Here is a 15,482-nt window from a genome sequence, read left to right as displayed (position 1 = left end):
AGATTCAATCACGTTAAATATTATCTTTTATATGTTATTTATTTGGTATTAATCTACTTGTGAATATATTTATACTTGCAAATCCCAACACAAGGTAGAAAGATTCATCTATGACGACATAACTTAAATGAAGTTTGTTAAGTGAAGTTTATAAAGTTCTTAACTAAAAGTTACTCATTAAAAACTTTAATAAAACATTTAAATCAATAGATTGATAAAGTTAAATGAAAAATATATATATATATGAAAAATATGAAAAATATTGTTTATAATACAAATTTAATCAGTACTTATTAAGTGATAAAAAATATGTTAAAAATTTTATTAAAATTTTTTATCTAAAAAATATATCAAAATATATTAAATTTTATTTATATATTTAATCTATATAATAAAATTTTCAATATATTAATTTTGATTTTTTAATTTTAATTTTATTCAAAATTTTTAATAAAATTTTTTTTATAAATTTCACATAAAAAATTTCCTCTATGGTTTTTCTTCTCATCGAAGATTGAGGCTTGCTCACCTTTATTTGAATCATGGTCATGGTTTGGGTTGAATGTGGAAGACAAACTGTGAGGGTTATGATGCACATCATGATAATGTTATGATTGGTATTATCTGTATGTTTCCAATTTAAGAAGGCTTTCGTCGGCTTGCAAATTTTCAATTAAGTCACCTTATTTAATTACCGGTATATGCATTAAAATGGTTGCAAGCATATATAAATATAAATATAAATATATATTTCTTTTAATGAAAAACAGAGTGATTTTCTCAAGTTATAATTTCTTGTAATTAAGACAAATACTCTACTTTATAAAAAATATTTTTTTTTGAAAGGAATTCCATACGCTAGGACAAAAAGTATGTATGCGTTTATCTTGGACTACCTTCTATAATTTTTTTAATTTACTTGTTTTATTTATTTATTTATTTATTTATTTTCGATTTGAAAAAGAAGATTTAACTCTAACTAATTCAACAAGAGATCCACCATCTATTATCAAGTCACAAGTCCCAGTAAAAATTTAAAAATTTTTAATTATAAATACCTAATTTTATCTGGATCGATTCGAGTTTTTTAATTTTTGTATTTGATCTTACATTTTGATTTAGACTAATTTAAACATTTTAATTGGATTTATCTTATTGAACTTGTTTCGAATTTTTCATTTTTTTGACCATTTTGTATGACTGAAGCCTAATTCAATTCAAGCTTAGGTTACTTGGGCTTAAAAGTCCAATAGAAATCTAAGTCAATTTAAAGACCCAAAGTCTAATTGTGAGCCCAAATTCATTTTAAAGCCTAATTTCATTTTTATTAAAATTAATTAAAAAATTAAAAAATAAAAGAAAATAAAAGAGAAAGTAACAAAAAAAAAAGGTTGTCAGCCTTGTTCTCCTCTATTGTCAACTTTATCCATTTCGTTCATCTTCAATTTTCCCTTTCATTTTACCGCTATTGACTATTCATATAATTAGATAAAATAAAAGACATAAGTGCAATAAATAGTACCCCCCTAATTCATCACTTTATCTCTTCCCCAAATACAGCAATATGCAGCCTGAACAATGACAACACTCATTGCTACAACAAGAGTCCAAAATTTCATTTCCCATGCTTAAAATTTTTTATCTTATCTGGGATTGAATTTAAGAAGAAGATGGATATAGAAGCTTAAAAAAAAAATTTAACTACCAAAACTACCACCCTTCATTAGCCAGCCCCTTATCGATTTTACCAGCCAATCCCACTATGAGACCTACTGCCATTCCACTTAATCAATAGCAACCACTGCCCTCTCCATCAACAATTCACTCATAAGCCCACCGTTGCCAACACCCATTCGACCCCCTACCATAAACCACCTCCAATCGAGGCCTCATCCACCCCTACAATCACCATAAATGTTAATAATGACTACCCTAACTATAAAAGTGAAACCTAAACTCCTTTTCCCAAGACCAATCAAGCAACCAAAGAAAAAACAATGAAATTCCCCAATAAGGAGCCATAATAGAAAAAAAAACCCAAAAACCAAAATCTAAAAAAAATAAAAAAAAATAAATTAAGATTTAGTTTTAGGTCTAAAAAGGTTACTTTTATAAAATCTTTTTTAAGGCTCAAGTAAGGAAATGAAAGGAAAAGAAACACGGTAGGCCACAACGACAAAATGGCATCGTCAACGGCAACGAGGATGGCAGTTAGCAACAACAAGAGAGTTTTTTGGAGATCCAAATGATGGTGATGAAGAGTAAGGAGAGGGAAGCAACATATTATGAGTATAGAAGATTCAGATTACGGCAAGAGTTTTTTTTTTATTCAAAGTTTCAGTTTCAAACTTAGATTTAGGATTTTTGGCATAGTTTTTGAAAAATCTAGTACGATATCAGAGAGAGGACGAAAAGAGGAGTTGGAAGATGAATTTTGAAAGATTATTGACATCGATCACTATTAGTATAAAACGGCCGTAGCCAAAAACTAGGTAAAGGGGTAGCTATTTTGTTTTTCTATTAAGGAGTTTTTTTTAAAGAAAGATTGAAATAAGGTTAAAAAAAAAGTTTGGGTTGTATAACCTTTTAAAAAATGAAGGCAGCTGACTTGACCCGATGTCGACTCAACCTTTAACCAGCTTAAAATGGCCCACCTTAGATCCATGCTTTAGACCAATTCGAACTTCAGCCTATTCAACCCAATGGTCTTGCTTTAAGGTTTAAATTGGGTTTGGACTAATCTTGTAGGTACGTTTCAATCTCATCTATTTATTTTGTTTCATTGGTTTATTTATCATATATTTATTTATCATAGTAAAAATCTTTTGAAATATTTTTAAATGTTGTAGGTTAAGATTATAATTCTAATTTTACTTTGTATAATTATTATGAAAAACCAATTCCTAACTAGATTTGATTAGTTATCATTCATTGAGTATTTTGGTTGCTTCCTAAATAAAAGGGATTTGGTTCATTGACCAAATTTCTATTTGGTAGTTTCCATTTATTGTTAGAAGATTTTTAGGTGATTTGTTATTATCTTTAGGATATCATGGGATTTGCCAGATTTGATGTTTTAGCTATATGTATCATCTTGTACTCTAGAAAGTTTATTAAAAATTCATAAATAAAATTTTTATGAATTTTTTTTTATATCAAAGCATTCATCTTGAACTATCAAAACTTATATATATATATATATATTTCTTTCTATCTTTCTATCTATGCCATGATCACTTTCTCAAGTAATTGGGATAGGTTAAGTCATTATTTCAAAAGACATAACATTTGACTCTATTCTTCATGTCCCTAATTCAGATTGCAACCTTTTATCTATTAGTAAAATTACAATAGATCTTAATTGTGTTACTAAATTTCTTTCTAATATGTGTGAATTTCAGGGCTTGAATTCAAGAAAAAAGGTTGGAAATGCTAGGATATGTGCTAAACTCTATCTCCTCATAAATGAAGAATCTAATAGACAATTATGGAAGAGTGCTTGTTCAATTTCATCTTCTAGTAAGAGTAAGAAAATACAATCATGTTATGGCGCTATCGTTTAGGATATCCAAATTTCTTATACCTCAAAAAATTGTTCTCTGATTTATTCAATAAAAGTTTCAAGTCTTATCAATGTAAAATTGTCAGTTTTTCAAATACACTCGCAATTTATATCCAAGTCAACCATACAAATCAACTCATCATTTTTCTATGATCCATAGTAATGTTTGGGGACCATCAAGGGTTAACAATATTACAAGCTTTAGATGGTTTGTTACCTTTATTAATGATCACATCAAAGTTACATGGCTGTTTTTCATGAAAGACAAGTTAGAGGTTAGTTTAATTTTCAAAATTTCAACAATATGGTGCAAACTCAATCTCAAGCAAAAATTTAGGTGCTTAGAATAGATAACGAGCAAAAATACTATCACCAAGTTATTGCATCTTACTTGTTAAATTAATGAATTATTCATCAGAGCACATATACTAAAACTCCTCAACAAATTGGAGTTACCGAATGAAAGAATAGACACCTGATGGAAGTTGTAAGATCTATCATGCTAGACTTTTATGTCCCAAAACATTTTTAGGAAGAGGCAATCCTAACAATAGCCTTTCTTATCAATAAGATGCCTTTTCGAGTACTAAAATTCTAAACCTCCTATTAAACACTTCTAAAAACCTACCTTCATGTCCTAATCATTTCCTCCATACTAGTCAAAGTGTTTGGATGTTCCATTTTTGTTCATATACACCAATAATAACATAGTAAACTAGACCCCAGATCACTCAGGTGTATATTTTTTGGCTACTCACCTAACAAAAACTGCTACAAATATTATTCATCAACTACCATAAAGTTTTACACTTTTATGAATGTCAATTTTTTTTTAAAATCAGTCATTCTATCCCAAAGTTGATATTCCTTAAAGTTGATATTCAAGGGAAGAGATCTAAGGAATATCAACTTTAGGAGATTGAATCATCATCTGATCCTTCCTTTACTTGTCTGTCAATTCAAATTTTCATTTCAAATAATTTTTCTTTTTCTTCTTCTAAGTCAACTAGTCATCTTAAGTCTTCAAAATCTCTTGAAACTGGGTAAAAGACACAAGCTAAGAAAATGATTATATACTCAAGGAGATCGAAATCGTAAAAAAAGATAGGGACTTGTACATCTCTAACATAGACCAAGATTTTGAAACAAATCTAGGGACTTTTGAAATTTATACAAGTGACACAATTACTGAACCTATCTCTGATGATTTTCCTAGTGATATTGATCAACCTATTATTATAAGAAAAGGTGTGAGATGATACATTCAGCACCCTATTAGTAACTTTGTTTCATATGAAAGGTTATTTCCTACTTATTGAACACTGGTTACATCATTAACTGATGTTCATATACTAAATACCATCCAATAAGCTCTTAAACAATCAAAGTGGAAAGCTATGGTAATGGAAGAAATGCAAAACTAAAAAAAATGGCACATGAAAAATTATTGATCTTCTTAGAAGAAGGATCCTAGTGAGATGTAAGTGAATTTTTACTATCAAACACAATACAGATAGAAGTGTGAACAAATTCAAAGCTCATTTTGTGGCTAAGAGGTTCACTTAGTCGTACGGGATTGATTATGAGGAGACGTTTGCTCTTATAGTAAAATTGAATTATGTTTGTGTGTTACTATCACCTGCTGTAAACCTAGATTGGCCTCTTTACTAGCTTAATATCAAAAATGCATTTCTAAATGCTGATATAATAGAAGAGGTCTACATAAAGATTTCTCTAGGGTTTGACAATTAAGACAACATTGACAAGGTGTGTAAACTTCAAAAATCCTTATATGGCCTCAAATAATCTCCTCGCACATGGTTTGATTATTTGACTAAGGTTGTTAAAAAGAATGGGTTCTTACAATGCTAATCCAACCACATTATGTTTGTCAAGCATTCACCAAATAGCAATATTGCTATTATGATTGTTTATGTTGATGATATTGTCATCACAAGAGATTATGAAGAGGAAATACTTAGATTGAAGACTTTTTTAGCTAAAGAGTTTGAAATAAAGGACTTAGGATAGCTTCAATATTTTCTTGGCATAGAAGTAGCTTGATCAAGAAATGATATTTCTATTTCACAACGAAAATATGTAGTTGATCTTTCCAAAGAGATAGGGATGCTTGGGTGTAAACCAGTTGATACTCTAATAAACCCAAATGTCAAAATGAGAACCGAAGATGGAAGTCCTCTTGCAGACTAAAACAAATACTAGAGACTTGTAGGAAAATTAATTTATTTGACGCATACTAGACCTGATATTGGCTTCTCTATAAGTATAGTGAGAAGTGTAGACACCAATTTTGACTAATTAATTATTTTTTATAGTTTAATATTACTATTGATATTATTATTAATCTTTATAAAAAAGAAAAAAAGTTTAAAAAATCTTTAATTTCAACTCTGGCAACTAAAATCAAACTGTCGAGTGATTTTTTTTCCCATTGACATTGCCTAACTTGACAGCATGAAATTCGATGATCAAAAGTCATCGAATAGACCTTCAAATTTTTCACAAAAATATCCAAGGAGATTTGGGATTTGAAGTCCCATAAACTATATAAATAGAGTTAATTTCTATGAAACAAAATAGAGAGAAAACAAGGGTAAGCCTAGGGGAACAACCAGGGAATCTGTAAAAAAAAAAAAAACAAAGTAGCAATCACAGTCCTCTTTGAGGAACTAGCAGTAAATAAAATTTTTTTTTTTCAAAAGTAAAATTTTAGATCTAAGAGGTTTTAGATTTTTTTTTTGAAAAGTTTGGGTTTTTGGAAGTACTTAGAAAACAAAAATGAACAATTTAGGATTTTTTTGGAAATTTTTAAAAATATTTTGGGTCGTCGAAAACTGAAAAAGTTTAAATTTTCTGACGATCGTTAAATTTTCTGACCATTGAAATATGGGATCTTTAAATTTTTCTGCATCGTTGAAGATTCCAACCACCAATGCATAGCAACAACTGACCGAAAACTGGGTACCAATGGCAGCTGGCAAGAGGGGTTGAGTTTTTAGAGAGAGAGGCTCTGGGGTAGAGAGAGAGGCTCTGGGGAAAGAAAAAAATATTAAAAAAATCTGAAACAAGCCTTTTATAAGCCATTCAAAACGACATTATTTTGGACGTCTAAATCGAACCTGACCTACGTAGGATCCGCATGTTGACCTGCGCGCCAACCCGACTCGTTTCACAGGTTTTTTCTTTTTTTCTTTCTATTTTCTGTTTTGATTTTGATTTTTATTTATTCTATGTTATTTTTATGTTATTTTTTATAATATTATTATTATTTTATATTATTACTAGTAATAAATTTTTTTTAGAAACAAATAAATAAATAGAATAAAAATAAAAATGAAATAAAATAAAGACCTAAAAATATAATATAAAAAAGATTAATACTAACTTTTTAAGGAAAATAAAATTTTATTGCAAACAAAAAAATGTTATTTAAATTTCACCAAAGTGTTGGGATAATTTAAAAAATAATTTTTGCTAAAAAAATAATAAATTATAAAAAATGATAAATAAAATAAAAATAAATTTTTTAAATGAATCTTTTAAATGTAATTTTTAAAGAAATCTAAAAGAGTTTAGTTTTCTTTAATTATTTCAAGTAAAAATAATTTTTTTGGATTTAACCAAAGAGTTGGAATAATCCAAAATTATTTTTACTAAAGTAAAGCTTGATTTAAACAATGTAAAACAATAATAAAAATGAAAATGAAAAATAATAATAATTGATATTTTGAATATTTAAAAAATAAAAAATTGAAAGAGTTCGATTTTCTTTAATACGAGCAAGATATAAATATTTAGATTTTTACGGTGAGTCAGGATAATCTAAATTTTTTTAATAAAAATAATTAATATATAATAAAAAGTTTTTCAAATAATCATAATAAAAATTAATTAATAAATTCCTTTAATTATAAAAAAAATAACTTTATTTATGATCTTGTCAAAAAGTTGAGATGATCCTAAAACTTGTTCAAAATTTTTAGGATTTCACCGAAAAATCGGGATAATTTTAAAACTTGTTTAATATGTTTTGGGAACTCACCAAAGAGTCGAGATGTTCCTAAAATCTTTTTTTAAACAAATAAATAAAATATCTTATGATTAGATTTTGAGAATTTTGTGAATGGTAAATTTTCTTGAAATATTTTCTAAATAGTTATTGTCTATCAATTCTGCCAAAGTGTTGTAATTTTTTTAGATTTCACCAAAGAATTGAAATAATCCAAAATTATTTTTGCTAGAGCAAAAGTTTATTTAAACAATGTAAAAAAATAATAAAAATAAAAAAGAAAAATAATAATGATTGATATTTTGAATATTTAAAAAAAAATTGAAAGAGTTCGATTTTCTTTAATACGAGTAAGATATAAATATTTGATTTCTCCGGTGAGTCGAGATAATCAAATTTTTTTAATAAAAATAATTAATAAATAATAAAAAGTTTTTTAAATAATCATAATAAAGATTAATTAATAAATTCCTTTAATTATAAAAAATAATTTTATTTAGGATCTTGTCAAAAAGTTGAGATGATTCTAAAACTTGATCAAAATTTATAGGATTTCACCGAAGAGTCGAGATAATTTTAAAACTTGTTTAATATATTTTGAAAATTCACCAAAGAGTTGGGATGTTTCTAAATTCCTTTTTAAAACAAATAAATAAAATATCTTATGACAAGATTTCGAAAATTTTGTAAATGGTCAATTTTCTCGAAATATTTTTTAAATAGTGATTTTCTATAAATTCCACCAAAGCATTGTAGAATTTATTGAATATAAAAACAATAATAGTAATACTAATTTTACAACAAAATTTTTTTTTAAAAAAAAAATTTTAAATATAAATGATCGTGTCATCAAAATTATAAGATTACACATGTTTAATTGGTACCGTTCTTTAAACGGGTGACGTGAGGGTGTTAATACCTTCCTCACTCATAACCATACTCCTGGACCTAACCCTAATTTTGCAGACCTAAACTTATTTTAGTAATTCTTAATTAATTTTAAGATTTTTATTAAAGGATGATATTTTTGGGTAGCCAATCACACCCTACAAAAAATATTGGTGGCGACTCCGAAAATTTTCACCAAGTCTAGCGATTGAGTCCTCCGGATGAAAAATCGTTATGACAGCTTGATAACTCTATTGGGGATACTTGAAAGTCAAGCCAAAAATTAAATGTGCGTCATCCAAATTTTGATTTTATGGTCCTTTTTATATTTAATTTTAATTCCTTATCTCATCTTAGAATAAAATTTTTTTTTTGGTTTCATTTAGTTTTTATATGTTATTATTTTATTGCTAATTATATTGTTAATTTTATTAATAATTGTTACATTCCCTCACACATGTGCACATTTGCATTCATGCACGAGCTCTATACTCGGGCTTCCAAATCTATCCCTTTTTAAGAGGAAGTAGAGTACCTATGCTTTCATGAGGTTATAATGCCTCTGCTTGAGCTAACGAAATACTTTCACTCAAATTGAACTTTTTTCATCGGCCGCTCGTTATGGGTGAGGATCAGGGGCCTTACTAGTCCAAAGCTTTAATTCAATTTTAGGACCCTGCATACAGATGTTTCATATTCAACGAAATATATATGATCCCGACGATCGAAGAGTATACTACATTGTTATGGCTGCATCTCCCCAATCCAGATAAAATCTATTTGTGAGGTTAAAAACTTGGATCTCGAAAGAAACTTGCCTGTATGATAGAGGTCCCCACTCAAAATGTGAACTCATATATCCAAACAAAAGGCAAAAGTGATTGCATCCCGTGGGAAATCTTATGTGACTACATCATCAAACACTTAAAAGATGAACAAGGCATGAGAATGATAGCTTTGGAAATTTATGTCTTGGTCATTTTTTCGAAGGTCCAGGGGCACATTGAGGTATCAATGATTGACTTTCTCGAGCAGATGGACAATAAAATCAATCATGTTCCTTTTATATTGGCAAAGACCTTAAGATCATTGAATCACTATAGAAGAAGATGAGGATGCTTCATAAAAGTAGTAATAAAAGTAATAAAAGTGGGCTAATTGAAGAATGTTGCAATGTTGAGTGGCTAGAATCAAAGACCAAGGAAGATTGGGTATTGACTTTGCAAAATCTCACTTATATGAAGAGCTCCATGGATGCCACGAGAAGTCATGTTATACAGGTGTGGTGACAAGCCATGGGTTCCATTCTTAGGACCGTTGGGAAGTATAAGCTATGCTCCAGCACTGATTCATCGATAATTAGGGTTAGAGCAATTTGTCCCAAAGTCTCATAGGCTTCAAGAATTAGAATTCTCTTTTAAGGAATTAGGATTTTTGGAAAAGGTAAAAAAGATTATCAGAGAATGGAAGTAGACCTGGATAGTAGATTATAAGGGATATACAGATAAAGCCACACTTGAATATCTAATATGGAGAAGTCATCAGGTCACAAGCAATGTTGGTCCCAAAGAAAACAAATCGTACCGTCAAGAAGGCACCCATTTAAAAAGATTCCTGAAGATATAAAAATTATGAAGCGTAAATTTGAAAAAAAAAAAGAAATATGAGAGCTTGAAAAAAAGAGGCTTCAGCATGAGATTAATGAGTGGAAAGATAAGACTGATAAAAGTGAAACAAAATCTTGAAGGCTTGAAAAAGAATAAGAAAAGATTTCTGAAAGCTAGCATAGATCCATCAACACAATGACTACACAGCTTGAAGATATAAGGTGTTTCTTTTAAAATTTTGTAATGAAAGAATTATTTAGTAAAGATAATGTGAAGTTACGATATGGTGGTTTAAGTTCAAACTTAAAATTTTTTACAAATATTAGATATATAATAAGTACATCCTTTGCATCGATGCATTCATGCATCATATGTGTATTTCATTTAAAGAATGTATCATGACTAAAAGAAAGATGCCTCAAAATAACAAATCTCAAGAGTATCTTTTAACTTAATCAAGTGCAAAGATAGTTAGGTCTTTAAAAAACATAGATCAGATCACTTATCATTGTTACAACACTCGTTCACAAGTCAGGATCATGGAAAACGAGCAAGCATCTAGAATAAAAAGGATAGAAAAAGCTTAATTTGATATGCAAAAGCAAATGATTAGGTCTCAATAAGAGTTGATAGAACAAATGACTAAGACTCAAGAAGAGACTCGAAAAGAAATGACTGCAATGTGGACATGATAAGAAAAATGACCAAAAAAAATGGGTAACTGAGGAAATAACCACTGACAAAGAGCTTCAAGCTCAAAAAAATACTAGTGATAGGGAAGATCCATTGTATCCACTAGGGTTTACCCCACCCTATGCTCAAACCTCTCATCAAGTGCATCTGCAAATGACACAACCTGAAAGGTAGCCATATGTTCAGTTTAATTTACCTCCCTTCATGGTTCAATCACTAGCCAAGGACATGTTGGTTTAAATATTGGGGCAAGTCATGTTGAGCCCATTATCGTCCTAGATTTAGATGACCCAAGAGAACATGAGAAACTAAAGAAAGGCATGCCCGAACAATCTGAAAATACAAAGGCACAACAAAAGTTAGATCTCTTAGAAAAAAAGGCTACGAACTATTGAAGGTGTAAATATTTTTAGTGCAATTGATGCCAGTGAACTTAGTCTAGTTCCAGATTTGATAATCCAACCAAAGTTTAAAGTACCAAAATTTAAAAAATATGACGAACCACATGCCCTTAGGCATATATCACCATGTTTCTATCTAAAAATGATTGGGCATACAAATAATGACAAGTTACTTATCCATTATTTTTAGGATAGTCCTACTAGATCAGCTACCAGATGGTATATACAACTGGACATGAGTCGTATTCATTCATGGAAAGATTTGGCTAAAGAATTTATTACTCAATATAAGCATGTCATAGACATGGCTCTAGATAGACTATCCTTACAAAATATGAAAAAAAAAGCTAATGAAAATTTTAAAGAATATGCCCAAAGATAGCGAGATATTAGCACTCAGGTTCAACCTCCTCTCACCAATAAAGAAACAATTATTTTGTTCATCAATACCTTTCGAACACCGTACTATGACAGGCTCATTGGTCATGCCATGAAAAACTTTGTTGATATGATGATTACGAGAAAGATAATAAAAAATGCTATTAAAAATGGAAAGATTGATGGAAGTGATGTTTTTGGATCAAAGAAAGGGGGATCATCCAAGAAAAAAAAGCAGAAGTGCAAGCTGTCACCACTGAAAAACTAAAACCAAGACCTTTTATCCCATACCACTCATATCTTGTATACCAACCTTCTTACCCAACCATTTCTAACATTTCTCAAAATTCATACTATTACCAACCAGTGCAAACCCAAACACTTACTTTTCAAGCCAATGTTCATCCCCGAGCACTTTCACCATGATCTTTCCCTCAATAAAATACCACAGACTATAATCAAAGGAAACCTCAAAATAATTAAGAGCAACAATGATTTGATCCAATTCCTATGACATACACAAAATTGTTCCCTCAGTTATTCCAAAAACACTTGGTGGCTCGACAACCCATAGAGCCCTTGAAACCTCCATATTTGAAGTGGTATGATCTTAAAGCTTTTTGTGATTATCATTATGGAATTTAAGGCCATTCCCTGGAAAATTGTATAGCTTTCAAACGTACGATCTAAAGCTTGATTGATAATGAAATTTTAAATTTCTCAACCAAGGTCAGACCAAGTGTGAAGGCTAATCCGTTACCTAATCATGGTGAAGGATCAATAAATGCTTTAAATAGTGAGACAACTCAGAATATTAAAAGAGAAGTAAGCAAGATCAAAACCCCTATTAATGAAATATTTGCTACCTTTATGAAAGCAAATATGATTCATCCAATACTTGAAAACTCAGATAATGAAAATTTCACATATAATTCAAATCACACTTATGAATTCCATATGGGCATGGTTGGTCATTCACTTCAAGATTGTGAAGCATTTCGACATAAGTTACAGAGAATGATGGATTCTTTCTTGGTTGAATTTTATGAAGAATGTGAAAAAAGTTCATGAATGTTGTGATGGGAGATTCATCCAAAAGTAGGCCTTATCGAATGAATTTTGAGCTTGTTACCATCTTCTGTAAAGAAAAATCAAGTGTTAAGGTTAATAAGCCAGTTCATATGAATTTTAAGCCTATCATGATCTTTTATGATGAAAAATTGAGTGCTAAAATTGGTGAACTAATTTTATACAACTATGCCAAAGGTGACAATTGAGGTCCTTAGCCCATTCTTGTACAAATCGAATAAGGCAATCCCTTGAAAATATGATTGTAATATCATATCATAAGGTTTGGATAATGGTTCTCTTCAATATGGCTCATGTGATACAAGCATAGGAAACATAACTGGCATAGTAGGCATAACTTGAAGTGGGCGGTACTATACCTTAGAAGCACTTGAGAGAGCACGAAAAGAAAAAGCAAAAGAAAAAGAGACGAGCTTAGAAAAAGAAGATAAATCACCTAATGTTCAAGAGACTCATCCAGCCCCAATCCTAGATTGAGAATGTAAAAATTTAGTTACAAAAAAGTAGCTTGTGAATTCTTAAAACTTATTAAGCACAGTGAATATAGTGTGGTGGAGCAATTAAATCGCTTACCAGCTTGGATTTCTATGCTCTCATTATTGTTAAATTCTGAGCCTCATAGAAGTACCTTGCTTAAAGTACTTAACGAGGCTTATGTAGCTCGTAATATATCTATAGAGAAACTTGATCGCATAGTGGGAAATATCACAGTGAGAAATTTTATATCATTTAGTGATGATGAAATTCCACCTAGTGGTAGAGGTGATGCTAAGGCTTTACATATCTCCACAAGATACAAGGATCATACACTGATAAAGGTGCTTATTGATAATGAATCTTCTTTGAATGTTATGCCTATGACTAAACTATCTAGATTGCCAGTTGACATGTCCTACATAAAAATGAGTCATATGATAGTGAAGGTTTTTGATAGGACTCATCGTGAAGTGATAGGCGATATCGAACTACCAATCCAAATTGGACCATGTACTTTTTATATAGTCTTTCAAGTCATGGATATCGTTCCTTCCTATAGCTATATTTTAGGAAGACCATAGATTCATATAACATGAGCTGTTCCTTCCACTTTGCATCAAAAGATAAAATTCATAATTGATGAAAAAGTGGTCATTGTTGCTGGTGAAAAAAATCTATTGGTGACTAAACCCTTTACTGCATTATATGTTAAAATAACTGAAGAAGCCCCAGAATGTTGTTTCAAATTCTTTGTATTTGTTAATACAACCTATGTAGGTGAAGGATTAAAAATGCCTATTCCATGTCTATCTAAAGCTTCCAAGATGGCCCTTAAAGAAGTGGTAAGGAAAAGACAATAAGTATGGACTAACTTGCAAGGGATGTGACAAAGCTTCCAAGATAACCCTTAAAGAAGTGGTAGGGAAAGGATAATAAGTATGGACTAACTTGCAAGGGATGCAACGACCATGGATAATGCCTAAGAAAGATGATTAGTTTGGGTTGGGGTACAAGCCAACTCGAAAAAAAAGAATGAAGTTCATAGAGGAATGAGAAAAAAGGTTAACTTATTTTTTAGGGTAAGAAGTAGAGACTGAAGGCCTATCTTTTCCTCCCCTTTATGAGACTTTCATCTCAACTCGCTATATCTATCTAGATGTAGCAAGAAACATAAAGAAAAAGTTTACACCATCATTGGAAGATATCTTTGCTGAATTTTTAATACAAATAGTGGATAAAGAAAAAGAGAACGAAGATCCAGTTATCTATGGGTTTATCTTACTTCTCTTGGTGCAGAACTAAAAAATTCCATGTTGAGGAGCTATCTATTGTTTTTAAATTTTCTCCAAAGTAATGTGGTGAACCTAATCTAAATGCTTTTGTTAAAAGCATTAAATGTCTTATGTGTGTTTGTTTCCTCATGTTCAATTGAATAAATGACAAGTGTAGCACATTTGTCCATTTCTTTTGCCTCTTTCATTTCAATTCCTTGCATTATTATACATCCTTCTACATTTCATCTATTTCACTTATTTTCAGGTATCTAAATAATGAATATGAAGATCATCATAACAATATTCTGAGATTTGATTTTGAAATTTTTGTTTATATTGGTGAACTCGATGATGAAGAGAATGTGAAAGACCATGCCATATCCCCATAATTATTGAGATTAATGAAACAAGAAGAGAAGCAAATCATGCCTCATCAAGAAGCCACTGAAGTTGTTAATTTGGGGGATAAAGAAACTAAAAAGAGGTTAAGATTGGTACTTTGATGTCATCACCAATAAAGCAAGAGTTGATAAAGTTACTACATGAATATGTAGATGTATTTGCTTGGTTGTATCAAGATATACCGGGCTGGATACTAAAATTGTAGTGCATAAGTTACCTTTGAAGCCTGAGTGCAAACCAATTAAATAGAAGCTGAGAAGGATGAAACTTGAAATGTTGTTGAAAGTAAAAGAAAGAAGTGAAAAAGCAATTTGATGTGAGATTCTTAGAAGTGTTCAAATATCCCGAATATGTGGCAAATATAGTCTCAGTACCTAAGAAAGATGGTAAAATGAGAATGTGTGTTGATTATTGAGATCCAAATAAAGCAAGTCCAAAAAATAGTTTTCCATTGCCTCAAATTGACACTCTAGTGGAAAATATCGCTAGGCACTCTCTGTTTTCATTCATGGACAGATTTTCAGGCTACAATCAAATTAAAATGGCACAAGAAGATATGGAAAAGACTATTTTCCTGACTTTTTGGTAAGTTTCCAAAATTTATTAAACAAGTTTTAAGATTATCCCGACTCTTTGGTGAAATCTTAAAAATTTTAAACAAGTTTTAGGACCATCTCAACT

This window comes from Durio zibethinus, chromosome 17, assembly GCF_047325235.1.
Source record: "Durio zibethinus cultivar Kanyao isolate XHJ-2024 chromosome 17, ASM4732523v1, whole genome shotgun sequence".
Classification (NCBI taxonomy): Eukaryota; Viridiplantae; Streptophyta; class Magnoliopsida; order Malvales; family Malvaceae; genus Durio; species Durio zibethinus.
Note: the sequence above shows the minus strand (reverse complement) of the source record.